Raw genomic sequence first — 14825 nt, 5'->3', positions numbered from 1 at the left:
TGTGTAGCTTTGGCTGGGCAGAATGTAGGTATGCAATCGAGGTAGGCCTCAAACTTAGAGGTGCACCTTATTGTGGCTCCAGAGGGCTAGCATTAAAGGAGGCCTAGTATTCATGGCATTTTTATTTTGAAGTATAGGCTGATGGGCCTGATAGGTAGGTTTATGCACATGTCAAGCATATGCTTTTGTACTGGTCTTCATTCACATCCACATTTGAATTTTGGTATTCGGCAGAGAGTATATTCTATTTCTCAGAATGTCATGTATTCATGACATTGTTACTGCCTGAGACTTCTGAGTCATTGGATTACAGGTGTGTAATATTTTTCCTGCCTCTTGTGTTTGTGTTGATTATTTTAAATAAGTGAATATGAGTAGTATTTTGCCCATATATGTGACTATGCACCTCTTGTGTACTGGTTCTCACAATAGTCAGAGATGACCTCAGATCTCCTGAATTTGGAGTTATGGATAGTTGTGAGCCTCCATGTAAGCACTGTTAATTGAGCCGAGTTATTTGCAACACTAACAAGAGGTTTTCATTGCTGAGCCACCTCAACTGCCTTATGTTGCTCATTTACTACCAACTATTCCAGGTCTAATGTTTTCATCTGTCCATTTGTATTTGAGGATGAATTCCTTTTTAGTAAGGTCTCATTAATATTATAGTTTAAACTGGGCCACTTCTGGTTCCTAGTAGATACAGAACTGTAGTGAATATATAATTTTTTGTAGGATCTTAAGAAAAACTGTTGAGTTCTTTGTATCTTTCTTATATGATTGATTTTTCCTGTGAATACAGGTCTTAAATGTACTTCTTGATGTCAGGAAACTTGTTTCAGAGGCTGTGCTGGCCTCTGACTCAATGAGATAATACATACCTTTGCTTCCTGAGTGCTGGAATTAAAATCATGAGCCAATACTTCCTGTTTGCCCATAATTTTTTAGTTAGTAATTGTGCATACAGTTTCTGTGATCTGTGGTGTGTAGTGTTCATTGACTTCCTTGTTTTGCTTTCTTTATGTCTGTTAATTGGCATTTCTCTTATAAGGCTATATTCAATTCAAAGGTTGCAGAAATGAGGTGAACCTCCTCAATTAGTTTTCTTCTAAAATGACTTGGTGAGTTCATCGAAACCTTTGTGACAGGACATATCAGGGAAGCACCAGAATTATATGAATATATTACCAATGAAACATGCATTTACACTGTTGTCACCATTGTGCTTTCTGTTATACTCATGTATGGTTTAATTTAGAATTCAGTAACCTATGACGATGTGGATGTGAACTTCACTCGGGAAGAGTGGGCTCTGCTGGATCCTTCCCAGAAGAGTCTCTACAAAGATGTGATGCTGGAGACCTATAAGCACCTTACAGCTATAGGTAAGACAGTGAATTTTCTTTCTCTATTAAGGTAATGGGGACATCTGTTGTTATTGTTGTTTGTTTTATTGATACTCTTATATAATTTCAATTAGAATCAGGTTGATTGAGGTGAAAAACCAGGCATGTTTCTGAGATTCACTAAACATAGTAACAGAAAATTTACCTATTTTTCAATAATATATCATACCCTTTCTGGTACATATTTTAGGCTACAATTGGGAAGAGCATAATATTGAAGAACATTGTCAACATTCTAGAAGATATGGAAGGTAATTATTTCATGAAAGTGGATATAATATGCCTGTGAAAAATTTTTTAATCATTTATTTATTCACTATTTATATATTATTGTGCCTGCACACCAGATGAGGGCAAAAGATCTCATTATAGATGGTTGTGAGCCACCTTGAGGTTGCTGGGAATTGAACTCAGGACCTGTGGAAGACCAGCCAGTGCTTTTAACCTCCGAGCCAACTTGCCAGCCCCTGTGAAAAAAAAAATTAATGTGTCCCAGAAGTTTTAAAGAAAAGCAACAGTGTGAAAACAAATACTACTTTAAGAGTATTAAGGAACATTAAATTCTCCCAAACCCATGCTCCTCACTCTCAGGCATATTATTTATGTTCGCAAGGCATTCCAATGTTAAAGAAGACTGTGAAACCCTTCCTAAATAGACACTACTGTAAAAAACTGTTTTATTCACCTCTCATAATTGCTGTCTCCATGGATTACTGCCCCTCTGTCTTTTAAGTTCTGTACAATTTATCTTAGGCCTAGAAGATTTTCAGTCTGTGAAAATTACTGCTTCATATGCACACCCTATCTTGTTCTTTCTGAACTCATTGATAGCTGAGTCAATTCAGCTATTCTGGCACAACTCCTCTCCTAGCTAACTTATTAAATCTGGCTTTTCTCCTTCCCTCTGAATTACGTTGTTTGGCCTCAAATAACTCCTGCATTTTTTTTTTTTTTGCTAATCATCAGCCTCTTCCTTATTTGCTGGCTGTCTTGATCTTTACCTTAGTTTTCTCACTAAAACCTGTCTTTCTATTACTGTCTTTCTATTACTTTCTATACACTAAAACTACCTCCTCTCTCCATGGAGTGCACCTTAAGGAGCTTCCTTTCTTCTCTCTTCTCATGAGAGATGCACATATCCTAATCTGTCAACTATTTTTCAGATTTTGTCCCTTTTGTGCCACTGAATTAGACATCCCTTTGAAACATGGGTGCTTCATTCTACCAACTATTTTACACCCTTTGTTTGAGATTACAGGCATGTACCAACATGCCTGAACCTAAGCTTTTCTTTACAAGACATTGGTGTATACCAGGCTGGCATTGAAGTCAGATCTGCTGGCCTCTGTCTCCTGGATTAAAGGTGTATTTCTATTCCAGCCAGATCACATAGACTTCGAAGGACTTTGGATAGGATCTTTTTACCACAGCATCCATGTTCTAAATTAAAATTCCTCTATATAAATGATAAATTATTACTTACATCCACATTTTACAGACTCTGTAGAAATTCCTATCTGTTGAGTATCCTACTGCTCATACTGCAAAAGGCATACTCATTGAATAGGTGATAATTTCATGTACAACACCTCCTTGTGAGAAAATATTCCATAGCAAAGGTGATTTTACTCATATCCTTGAAGTAAAGTTTGCTAAGCTACGTTAGACGGAAGGTATGAGAATCAAGAATATTGTTGGGGAGGAAACCAGAATCCCTATAGCACATGTCTTTGAAGAACAAAGTGTCCAACTATGTGAATTTGGGAATCTTTCATTTGTTATTCCTCTTTTAGTAGTTATATCCTTTGTCATAATTCATACAAGTCATGTAAGGGTAAGGATATGGAAAGAAGAACATACCTCTCTCTCCCAGAACAATTAGAAGGCATGTCCTAGTCCTTACTTTGAGTAGGCTTTTTGAATGTGGTGCAAGTTTACATTGAATTTATTAATAATTATTCATAATGAAATTACTACTTAATTGTTAAAGAATATTCATTGTGTCCTCCATAGCTATGATGTTCTTGTAGATCTCCATCATTACGTCTTTGTTGAGATACTTTTTGGAAGGATCCAGCAAAGCCTGCTTTTCCTGAGTAGGCATTTTCCAGAAGCACATCATCGTGTGCTTCTAAACTATCCTATAGCATTCGAAACTATCCTATACATGTATACAACAGAAAGCATGATGGTGACAACACTATAAGTTTATATTTGTTCATGTGTTCATTCATTCATTATTAATAAAAAAATGAATCATAAGCTTTTATCACACTCAGAAAGTCTAAGCAAAGCAGGGGACTATTAATACATTACACTAATATTCTTCATTAGTTTTCCAAACTCATTGGGAATATAGCAAAAAAAAAAAACTCTCACTACAGAAAATCCCTATAATTTCTGTCCCTGTGGAAACTTTTGTGTCTATTTTGGTTCATTTACAAATGTAGTATGAGTCCAATACAGGAAAGTTTATGAATTCAGTCACTGTGGTAAAGCTGACCGCTTCTAGGTCTTTTTAAATATGTGAAAACCCACTTATCTAAAAATGATGCTGTAAGTTGTCTATGTATTAAAGTTTCTTACCACCAAAGGTATCTTGGAAGATACAAAACACCCACAGTCAAGGGGGTAACTATGAATGTAAACAGAGTGATAAAAGGTTAAGAGGCAACTTCATTTTACAATTAGACGAAATTGCAAACTTATTTACGCCAAGAAAAAGATTCATCAGTGTAATGACTATTGTAAATCTTACAGATACCTAATTATCTTTGCAGGAATGAAAGAAGACATATTTATGAGAAGCACTATGAATGTAAGCAGTATGGTAAAGCGTTTTCCCAGCCCAGGAATATCCTAATGCCCAGAAGAACACATACTGGAGAAAAACCTTATGAATGTAATCAGTGTGGGAAAGCCTTTTCACAAGTCAGTAATCTCCAGAGTCATAAAAGAACACATACTGGAGAGAAGTCCTACAAATGTAATCAGTGTGGTAAAGGCTTTTCGTACCTCAGCACACTCCAAGTGCATAAAAGAACACATACTGGAGAGAAACCCTATGAATGTGTTCAGTGTGGGAAAGCCTTTTCACAACATGGAAATCTTCAAAAGCATTTAAGAACACATACTGGAGAGAAGCCCTATGAATGTAATCATTGTGGGAAAGCCTTTTCACAAGTCAGTAATCTCCAGATTCATAAAAGAACACATACTGGAGAGAAGCCCTATGAATGTAATCAGTGTGGTAAAGGCTTTTCATACCTCAGTACACTCCAAGTGCATAAAAGAACACATACTGGAGAGAAACCCTATGAATGTGTTCAGTGTGGGAAAGCCTTTTCACAACACGGAAGTCTTCAAAAGCATTTAAGAACACATACTGGAGAGAAGCCTTATGAATGTAATCAGTGTGGGAAAGCCTTTTCACAATTGAGTAGTCTCCATATTCATAAAAGAACACATACTGGAGAGAAACCATATGAATGTGGTCAATGTCATAAAGGCTTTTCACTCCTCAGTTCACTCCAAGTGCATCAAAGAACACATACTGGAGAGAAACCCTATGAATGTAATCAGTGTGATAAAGCCTTTTCACACCCCAATAGTATTCATGTACATAAAAGAACACATACTGGAGAGAAACACTACAAATGTAATCACTGTGGTAAAGCCTTTTCAAAATCCAGTACTCTCCAAGTTCACAAAAGGACACATACTGGAGAGAAACCCTACAAATGTAATCAGTGTGGGAAAGCCTTTTCACAAGTCAGTAATCTCCACAGTCATAAAAGAACACATACTGGAGAGAAACCCTACAGATGTAATCACTGTGGTAAAGCCTTTTCCCAATCCAGTAATCTCCATGTGCACAAAAAGACACATACTGGAGAGAAACCCTAGGAATGTAATCAATGTGGTAAAGACTTTTCAAAACCCAGTAGTCTTCAAAGGCATAAAGGAACACACAGTGGAGAGATACCCTACGAATGTAATCAATATGGTAAAGCCTTTCCATGTTGTAGTGGTATTCAGAAGCATGAAAGAATTCAAACTGCAAAGAAATCGGATGAATGTAATCAGTGTGTTAAATGCTTTTCACAACCCAGTTGTCTCTAAGTGCATAAAAGAACACATACTAGAGGGGAGCCATAAAAATGTAATCTGTGGCGGAAAGCCCTTTCACGGAACGGAAATTTCCAAAATAATAAGAGAACATAATGGAGAGAAACCCTGTGAATGTAATTAAGGTGGTAAAGCCTTCACAAATTGCAGTGATCTCCAAAGGCATGAAAGATTTCATACTGGAGTGAAACCCAATAAATATACTCAACGTTCTAAGGCCTTTGCACATTGCTGTGATCTCCTAAAGTCTGAAAGATTTCATACTGGAGTGAAACCCTGTGATTATAACCAGTAAACCCTTTGCATGTCACATTTTTTCAAAGCGTTGAAAGAAAGTATACTGGAGAGAAAACCTTGTGAATGTTTTTAGCATAACGAAACCTTTGTACATTTCTATATGCTTCCCGTTCAAGAATAAATCAGACTGAAGAGAAGCCCTATGAATGTGTTTAATATGGTAATTCAAAGCTTTGTGTTTCCATGTTTCATAGAGATTAAATGAAGTGGTCTAATCAGTAATCAACTGCAACTCACTACATAGCTTGATGCGATATGAACATGTACATATGATTGGACATTCTGTGATTCTGTATGTTCCACCTACTCATCCATTTGTCATTTCATCTTGAAGTACTGCATTCTATAGGAAATTTATACTATAAAGATTACATATAATGTAACAACAAGGATATTTACTTAGAAACACTTCTGGTGTGTGCTCTGTTTCCCTGATGCTCCAATAAGATTAGTTGAGATATTATATCGATAAAACATTGTCTTTTTTCACATTATAAACATATTGTTATGTAATAATTGATGAATTCATGGCAATTTCAATGATAAAATTTGTTTGAAAATGAAAATGTGCAGCCAGTTCTCCTAGGCGCTGAGCCACGTGTTTAGCCCCATGAAAGTGTGATGAATAGCATTTAGGTGGGAAAGGTTGATCCTAACTACATCTTTAACTCAGCCCTGATGACCCAGAAGAAAGAGAAGATTGAGAACATAAGAAAGTAACTTAGGCTTGGTGCTTGAAGAAGTTTCTGAGCCAATATCTTCACAAAAATATGGAAGTATCCAAAAAATCGCCAGGAGAGCAACTGACAATACAAGTGTTTTAAAAGTGCCTGACCACTGAACCAAAGCCACCACACTGAGTTTATCTCACAGCTGGTAAATAGGTATCAATGGGAACCCACCAAGACATATGTCAGGTATATCCTTTTTTGAGATTATGCCTAGTGCAAAGACAGAAAATGAACTTGAAGCATGAAAACCAACTTTTCTGAAATGGATTGTATTCTGTTCCCCTGATGCATGCAAACATTCAGTTAGGAGCTATGACTGGTGAAGACTTCAGATGCTGTGGAGGTTGTTGTCAGGGGAGCCTGATGTTCAAACAGATGTCAATAGAAGGCTGGAGATATCAGGCATTTACAGAGACCTGAGGAACATGGAGAAGGAGATTTGGTGTTAAAGAAAGGGAAGTAGATTTGTATGTTAAAGAAAGAATAAAAGTCCCAGAGAGCAATTTATTTTTGGGCTGTACCTGAGGACAAGCTGCCTCCTCCTGTATTCTCTGTATCTACTCATCTGTGGTGGATCAACTCTCCACTTCTTTCACTCTTTCCTTGTCTTCTCAGATACGTGTACATGTCAGTCAGAATACCATGCAGGCCACCACTTGGTGGTCTCAAATTGATTTTAAATCTCTCTCTCCCCACTGTTATCCCTGTAATCTCTCTCCCTGGCAGTAATTGGGATATTCTGAATAAAAATTCCTATATTACCTTAGGTGAACAGCTAATAAATCAATGAACTCCATGAAATTCTAACCTGGTCAGGAATGTCATTGATGAAAAGACCTATTCCCCTAGATGAGATATTTTCTGTCAATAGCATTATGTCATTCTTTGAATACCTTGAAATAGAGAAATAAGCTGAGAATGAGGGAGCAACTTATAGGCAGGTTGTTTTTAATGTGTGGCTTGGAGAGATTACTTAGTTGTGTATCTCTGCTCTCTAAACCTATTAAACCTGAAGGATGAATGTTTTACCATAAGTTGTACTTCACACCTAAGACAAGCTGCTGAGGTAGCTTTTTGACAGAAGGTTTTCTGTCTTCCAGGTTCTCCCAGCATCCCTCAGTCCCTACCATTTAAGGGGTATGATTGGCGTTCCCCACCTCTGTCCTTAAATTTTCAGAACAGTAGAATGGACCTGCCCTCTCCCAGAGGTAACCAGATATTTTAATTTCTTCTATATCCTTTTTTTTCTCTTTCTCTCTTTTCTGTTTGTTCTCTCTCTCTCTCTCTCTCTGTCTTTCTCTTTCTCTCTCTCTCTCTCTCTCTCTCTCTCTCTCTCCATGCTTCCCTTTGCCCACATTTAGGATTCCTCCATGGTAGCTTCCATGGCCTTAACCTTGGGAATTGGGAACCCTCTGAGAACTGTTTGCATAAGCTTGCAATTAAATACTATACCATGTCTTCAATTAGCAAATATTTCCTGAGGGAAGAAAGAAAGAGCATAACATTATATATTCATCACTGGTCAAAATTTCTCACACTGAATAAATATGTGAATATGTTTCCAGTTTTCATTAATAATTTGTGTTTTAACGATTGTTTTTGTTTTTTCCTCGCCCCCTATATGTGGACTAGGGAAGGTGCATGGGGGAGATTGGGAGGCTGTGTGGGAATGGTCAGAATTGTAAGTGGATACAGCCATGATACAAAGGGAATAAACTGTAATAAACAAATAGCTTAATTAAATGTATTTTCATTTTCAAACATTGTTTTCTCTCTTTTTTATTTGAAATAATAGCCTTACTATAAATTCCAGGCTGACCTTGAACTTAGTGTACATAATAGATCTGCTTACCTTAAGTCCCTAGTATCTGCAGTATAGTTGGGCATGGTCTACCTCAATAATTCAGTTATTTTTTCTGTGGGGTTATTGAGAGTAAATTGCTGAATCCAAATGGTCATGGTAGGCAGGACACAGACTCTGTTCCTTAGTCCAGTAATGGAAAAAAGCATTGATCAGTTGCCGTTGTTTGGCTTAAAATCCTCTACTTTAAGTATAAAGAAAATTATTGTTTTTTCTTTAACATTGAGATTTTATGACACAACAAAGTAGATTGGAGTTCTGTTCTTAATTCAACAGATAGTGAAAAGTAGCCTCACAGACATAAGGAGATTCTCAATATAGTTAAGTGTAACAACTCATTACACTTGCCCCAACATTCTAGCAAATCACTGAGGTTAAAACCATCCAAGCCTGGCATGGTAACACAGTCCTGTAGTCATGGTGTTCAGAAAGAGAATGCAGAAAGTTCAAGATGACAAAGTAATCGACGGAAATATCCCAGGTCAATGGTATAATGGGAGGTCCACAGAACAAAGGGGACTGATTGGCTAAGATCAATGTCCATAGTCCTCCCCACAGCTCCGGAACATCAGGGCCATTCCAGCACCATGTGTTATCTAAGGAATTTGTCACCCTGTGCTTTCTAATGTTTCCTGTCCAAGACAGCTAAGGTCACTTCAGGGTTAGACTCCTGTGGGCATTGAAGACTAGAACTCCCTCCAAGTTGGGGGATTAGCCTCAGGCAGAGATGCATTCTTTAATTATATATCCTATACAAGGGGTTCAGCACAGAAACCTTATTCTCACAATCAATAGGAATAGACTTAGTAAGATATATATATATATATATAAACAGGTTCAAACTTATTCACACATTCTTTTTTAAGCCATTGGAAGGAAATAATTCAAAAAGACATGGAGTAAGCAGAAGGCAAGGGTAAATGTTGTAATATACTTTAATTAATATCTGTAGAAAAAGTTAAATAAATGGCTGGAGATAGCATGGAAGTTAATTAACAGTTTAGTTCACTTCAGGATTACACTCCTGTGGGCATTGAAGCCTAGAACACCCTCCAAGTTGGAGGATTAACGTCAGGCAGTGATGCACTCCTGAATTATATATCCTATACAAAGTATTCAGCACAGAAACCTTATCTACACAACCAATAGGAATAGACTTGGTAGGTTTTATATATATACAGGTCCATATATATTCACACATTATTTTTTAAGACATTGGAAGGAGGGAATTCAGAAAGGCATGGAGAAAGCAGAAGGAAAGGGGAAATGGTTTAATATATTTTAATTAATATCTGTAGAAAAAGTTAAATAAATGGTGGCTGGATTAGCATGGAAGTTAACAGCACTGGGTGTTGTTACAGAAGACAAGTTCCATTTCAGATATCACTTGCTAGCCAGCAAGTTCCCTGTAAATGCGTTTCCATGGGATCTGGTGCCCACTTTGGCCATTGCAAGTAGGGTACACAGACACTTGAACATAAAACGTGCATATATCTGAAAGACATGGAAAGCTTAACAATGTGGCTTTCTCAGGGTTGGAGTGCTCAGTGATTTGAAGCAGTGACTGGTCTTCCAGATGACCTGGGTTTTATCCCAACAACCACATGGCATCTTACAGCTGCCTAGAACTCCAGGGTCCATCACTTTTACAATACATCAATGCACATGAAATAATAATAATAAAAAACTACAAATTTTACTAACAGAATTCTCTATATTGATGTCACAGTTCTGAGAAAGATAGCAGTCTTGGGTAGCTGCAATGAACTCCTCTTTCTTTATTGAGCCAACCTGACTAGAGGCAAAACAGCCTTATTCTAAGGTTGAACTAACTCAACATAGCTGTTCATCTAAGAACTGCAAACACAGTCCTGATTGGTGACATTTCCTTGATGTTTTCTGTATTTGTGATCTCTCCCCTTGGTATGTGAGAGACTTGTGGCATTGATGAATCATGTAAATGTATCTTTTATATCTCACATGAGGATCTAGAAGATAGATTTGCTGGGGAAATCTTCTTCTGCTTCAGGAACTTGACTTGCAGTCTTCATTTCCTGTTGGAATTATTCAAAGTGTGGGAGGTTTCCAAGATGTCTGTGACCAGTGTGCCCTGTATTAGAGGGGCAGAGGATCTGAGACTCTGAAACCGGTGAAGGGATAGGAAGCTGGATCCAGAGCATCAACCTTGAATTTTCCCTGGTGGGAGGGGACATCATGTGAGTTGAGGCCTATTGGACCCAGCCCTTCCATGGTCATCTCTCATGTTTGAGAGTCAAAGTGTGGAGCTCCTGCACTTTCTGCCCATCCCAGCCAGTGAGGAACCCCAGGTCCAGGAACCCCCACTCCAGCAACCAGACATCAGATGGTCCATGCTCCCCTCAAGGGAGCTTCAGTATTCCTGGGACAGTTAGGCTCAATTGCAACAAGCCCCCCCCCATGGCCTTCTGCCAGGTCTGAGAGTCTTGAACCATGGGGGCTCTACACTTTATGCTTATGCCAGCAAGTGAAGACCCCCAGGTCTAGGGAACCTCTGTTCTTGCAGCAGGATATCTAATCTCTCTTAATCCCCTTCAAGCATCTTCATGAGTCTTGGGACATTTGGGGGTCAATAGATCCGGTACCCCCCAGAGCTGTTTCCCAGGTCTGACAGTCAGGAAACTTAGACCCCCAGCACTTGACAGATATGCCAGTGAATGGAGATCACCAGGTCCAGGGACTTTCCTTTCCAGCACCCAGACATTGGATCCCTCCTGGTCCACTGAAAGTAGTATTGGGGTTCATGGGGATGAGTTCCCAACATTGAAGCTACAGTTTGCTGGTCACCCAGACCACGCAAAGAGTGGAAGCACCTGGATCATGGATCCAGGATGGCCCAGCCCAAATGAGTCTGAGTGACAGAGACACAAAGTCTGGCACACAATCCCTTGTAATCCCCCCTAAACCCCTTACTTAACCTCCTGTTGTCTGTGTCTGCCCTGTACCCTCAACTCTCTCCAAGGACACCAATACAGAGCCCTGTACTCTTTCCTTCTCCAGAAACTAGTGCCTTGCCTCTTAAGTGTGATACCTGGAGGAGAGATCTTGTAACAGCATGGAGAGATTGAACCAGACCTAAGATTTCACAAAAAGCAATTATAATGGGTAAAATCTAAATGTTAAGAAAATATGAGGGTTTGGACATTTAGGAGAGTGTAACTATTGCCCAGAATTGTCTTCTAGGTTAACTAAATAAACCAGGTCTCTTTGTGGTGATTTGGTTATACAGCTGTTTAGGATTAACAGCAAGCTTTAATAAAAGATAAACCAATAGTAAATATTAAACACCACTTACAACACAGGCGCCACAGGGAAGAGTGTCGGGAGATACGGGTCAACTAGTACTAAGATTTTCAGAGGAAACACCCTACACAGGAGAGGAAAGAAAAGCCAAGAAACCTTGTTGGTAAAAAGAAAAAGATGATTCAACTAAGGGAAGGCATCTGTGTGGGGGTCGGCCAAAAGCGAGGATACCTCCTTTTCCCAGGGAAATGGAAAGATACCCATCAGTCTCTCAGACAAAGGGAAACATTTATGTGGAACATGGAAAGGAAAGCATCAGTCAACTGGTGTTGGATGTGTGGATATAGCAACTGGGTAGCCAAGAAAGAGGAGTTCCAAAACCAGGGAAGGGAGAGGGAGGAATCCCACCTTTTGAGATAGACGATAGGTGCAGTACTTATCTAGAGCCTCATTGATCCGAGCAGTGGGTTCAGGTGGCTTTTCTGCAGCTTACAAGGATTCCTTTTAAGTTTTATAAAGGAGATAAACTTTTAGAGATGGCAGCATCACCATTGTAACATGCATTGAAATACACATTGTAGAAAAGGTGGTAAACATACACCTTTGTGTTAACAGCATCAACATTCTCGAAGGTGAACTGTGGAAAGGCAGAAGCCTTTCATGAAGTAGATGGGACAAAAGCTCACTTGGTCTTAACTTTTACCAAGCTTATACATTATGGAAAACAGGCTTCACCCATTTTTAAGTTTGTATTTATCTTTCTTAAACACTTTCTTAGACCCTTAAACATTTTGTAGAAGCTCTATAATTTCTCTATAGGCCTTTGTATCTAGTTCCTTAGCATGAGACTTATGTGAGACTGCTGTGAACATTTACTGTTCTTTAGCCAAAGGGATGACAAAAGGTTACAACTGAGGCTTATTTTTTTTTCAGTCTGAAACAAACTAGACCACCTAGACCTTACAACTCTACCAGTGAGGCTTAAGGTCTGGTCTCCTGCATATGAAGAGAACTGAGAAGGCATCTGAAGTCTCCCAACACAGAAATTGACAATATGACCAAGGAACCCTAGTTTGAGGTCAAAACAGACCTGAAGTCTGTTTTGACTGTGGGCTGTGCAAGGATGGTGGGGGTCGCTGAATCTAGGAGCCACTTGTTCTCTACCAGGCTAAGGAGCAGGAAGGCTGGAAGAATCTATGGCTCTTGTACTGTTTGACCCTCCATGCCTGGCATAGAGAAAAAGCTTGCATGGGAGCATTCTCACTACCAGAAACCAGTCTGCTGGCAGGTAGTCATGGCTTCTTGAGGGCTGCATTTCAAGCAGTCACCTGACAGAGTTGACTTTTGGCTTTACCTCCATTGGATGGGCCACTGAAGACCTCTTGTTTTCTGTGTGGGAATGCCAACAGTCTCAGAGCATCAGCCAAGGTCTGGAATAGTTTAAGCCAGAGATGAGCCTGTCGGGAAGGCACCTCTCTAATTCTTTTTACCAGATCCTATATGGTGACTCAGGGACGATCCTTACATGTTTAATTAAGATAGTAATGAGACGTTGTTTGCATCTGTAGGACTATAAATATAATTTTGGACATGTTTGAAGACTTGATCATGTGTGAGATGACTGACTGTCAACTTGCATTTGTTAACCGTCAAATATTGTGGCTTTAGGTTTTGTCCCTGTCAAGGTACAGCCTTAAAAGTCATAAACATAGTCTGTAACTTATAAAAGTCTAAGGCTGTATTGTAGATCAATAATGTTTTTATATTTAGAAAATAAGAAAAAGAATATTTTAACCTTGATAGTGAAGATATAGCATAATGACCAAGTTTTAACATGAATAAATAAATGAGTCTAAAATTAACAGATCTTAATTTATTGTATTCTTGGCATTATATCATATAGTTTTAGGGTATTTAGGTCAAACTTTTACTTACTAACCCTCAAGCTGTGAGATATAGAATAAACAACAATATAGTAGAATATTATAAAGCAATTTTTTATAAAGCAACTTTAAAATTACATGTGAATTTATTTTACCAAATGCATTAGCCAGAAAACCTAGTGGTAAATCTGGATCACAGGCAGCTCATGGCAGGAAAAAAGGCATTTATTTATTAATTTAGGAATAGATAAAGTCACAGGCAATTAGACAGGCATTTTAAATTATCTTAATTTGAATAGACTTTTATAATCTTAAAATTTGAGCATCTTATAAAAATTATGTTGAACCATGGTTGAAGCATATTACATAGCATGTTGTAAAATATAACTTGGAATTTTCATAAAGTTCCATTCCAATTTAAAATAAGAGTTGTTACTGTCTTTATCTAAAAGGAGATAAAATAAACAGAGAATTAGTTATGATTAAAATTGTTCATACCACGTGGTCCCCTTAAGGTTTACAGTTTAATCTTCACATTTCTTTTGAGAGTATAAAAAGAAACCAGAGAGTGTTTTTATTTAGTGGGATAGCAGGAAGAGAGAAAGAGACAGGACTTTGAGAAAAGAAACACAGGGAATCGCTTTTACATTCTGATCACTCTTAGTGTTCCTTGGTATGAGACATTTGAGTAGGGCAAATATCAGTGGAGAAACTAGATGTTTCCCAAAGAGAAGAGAATACGAAGAAGCCATTCCTGTGCATGAGAAAGGGGAAATGGAACTGGACCATGTGGCTAGTGGTTCATCAACCAAATAGTACTGCAGGTCAGGGGCTTAGCCCAGCTAAAACTAGGAACCACCTTGCCTAGTACCAGGGCTTTATCAGCAGAAAGGCTGAGTTCTCATAGGGAGAATCTCATCTGTGGGAAAGAATGGGGTAGAAGGGCAGGTTTAGAGTGGAGATAAGAAGGGGTTCAGTGGTCTTTTAGGACCTATAAGGGACTGCAGTTTTTCCAACCTCTCTGGCTTTAATTGCTGCCTTACAAATAAAGGAGGAACTGTGTATGAAGTGAGATAACTGACAAGTATCGGAGCTTTTAAAGTCACAGCACCAAAGGGAATGGGCAAGAAAAAGGGAGAGAGCTTTCTTACTGTGACAGTAGTTGACAGTAACAATATGAAGTGAGGTAATCAGTTGTACATGATCAATAAATGTCCTGTGTGGCCTATAGAGGACCAAA

General features: G+C 38.5%; 1 pseudogene; it reads left to right on the top strand.

Annotated features, from left to right (window-relative positions):
* Positions 1 to 438: 438 nt before the first annotated feature.
* LOC132651400 (zinc finger protein 431-like) lies at positions 439 to 5987 on the top strand (annotated as a pseudogene).
* The last annotated feature ends 8838 nt before the right edge of the window (positions 5988 to 14825 follow it).

This window comes from Meriones unguiculatus (genome assembly GCF_030254825.1).
Source record: "Meriones unguiculatus strain TT.TT164.6M chromosome 13 unlocalized genomic scaffold, Bangor_MerUng_6.1 Chr13_unordered_Scaffold_70, whole genome shotgun sequence".
Classification (NCBI taxonomy): Eukaryota; Metazoa; Chordata; class Mammalia; order Rodentia; family Muridae; genus Meriones; species Meriones unguiculatus.
The sequence above is the reverse complement of the archived record's forward strand: the minus strand, read 5'-3'. Positions and strand labels throughout refer to the sequence as shown.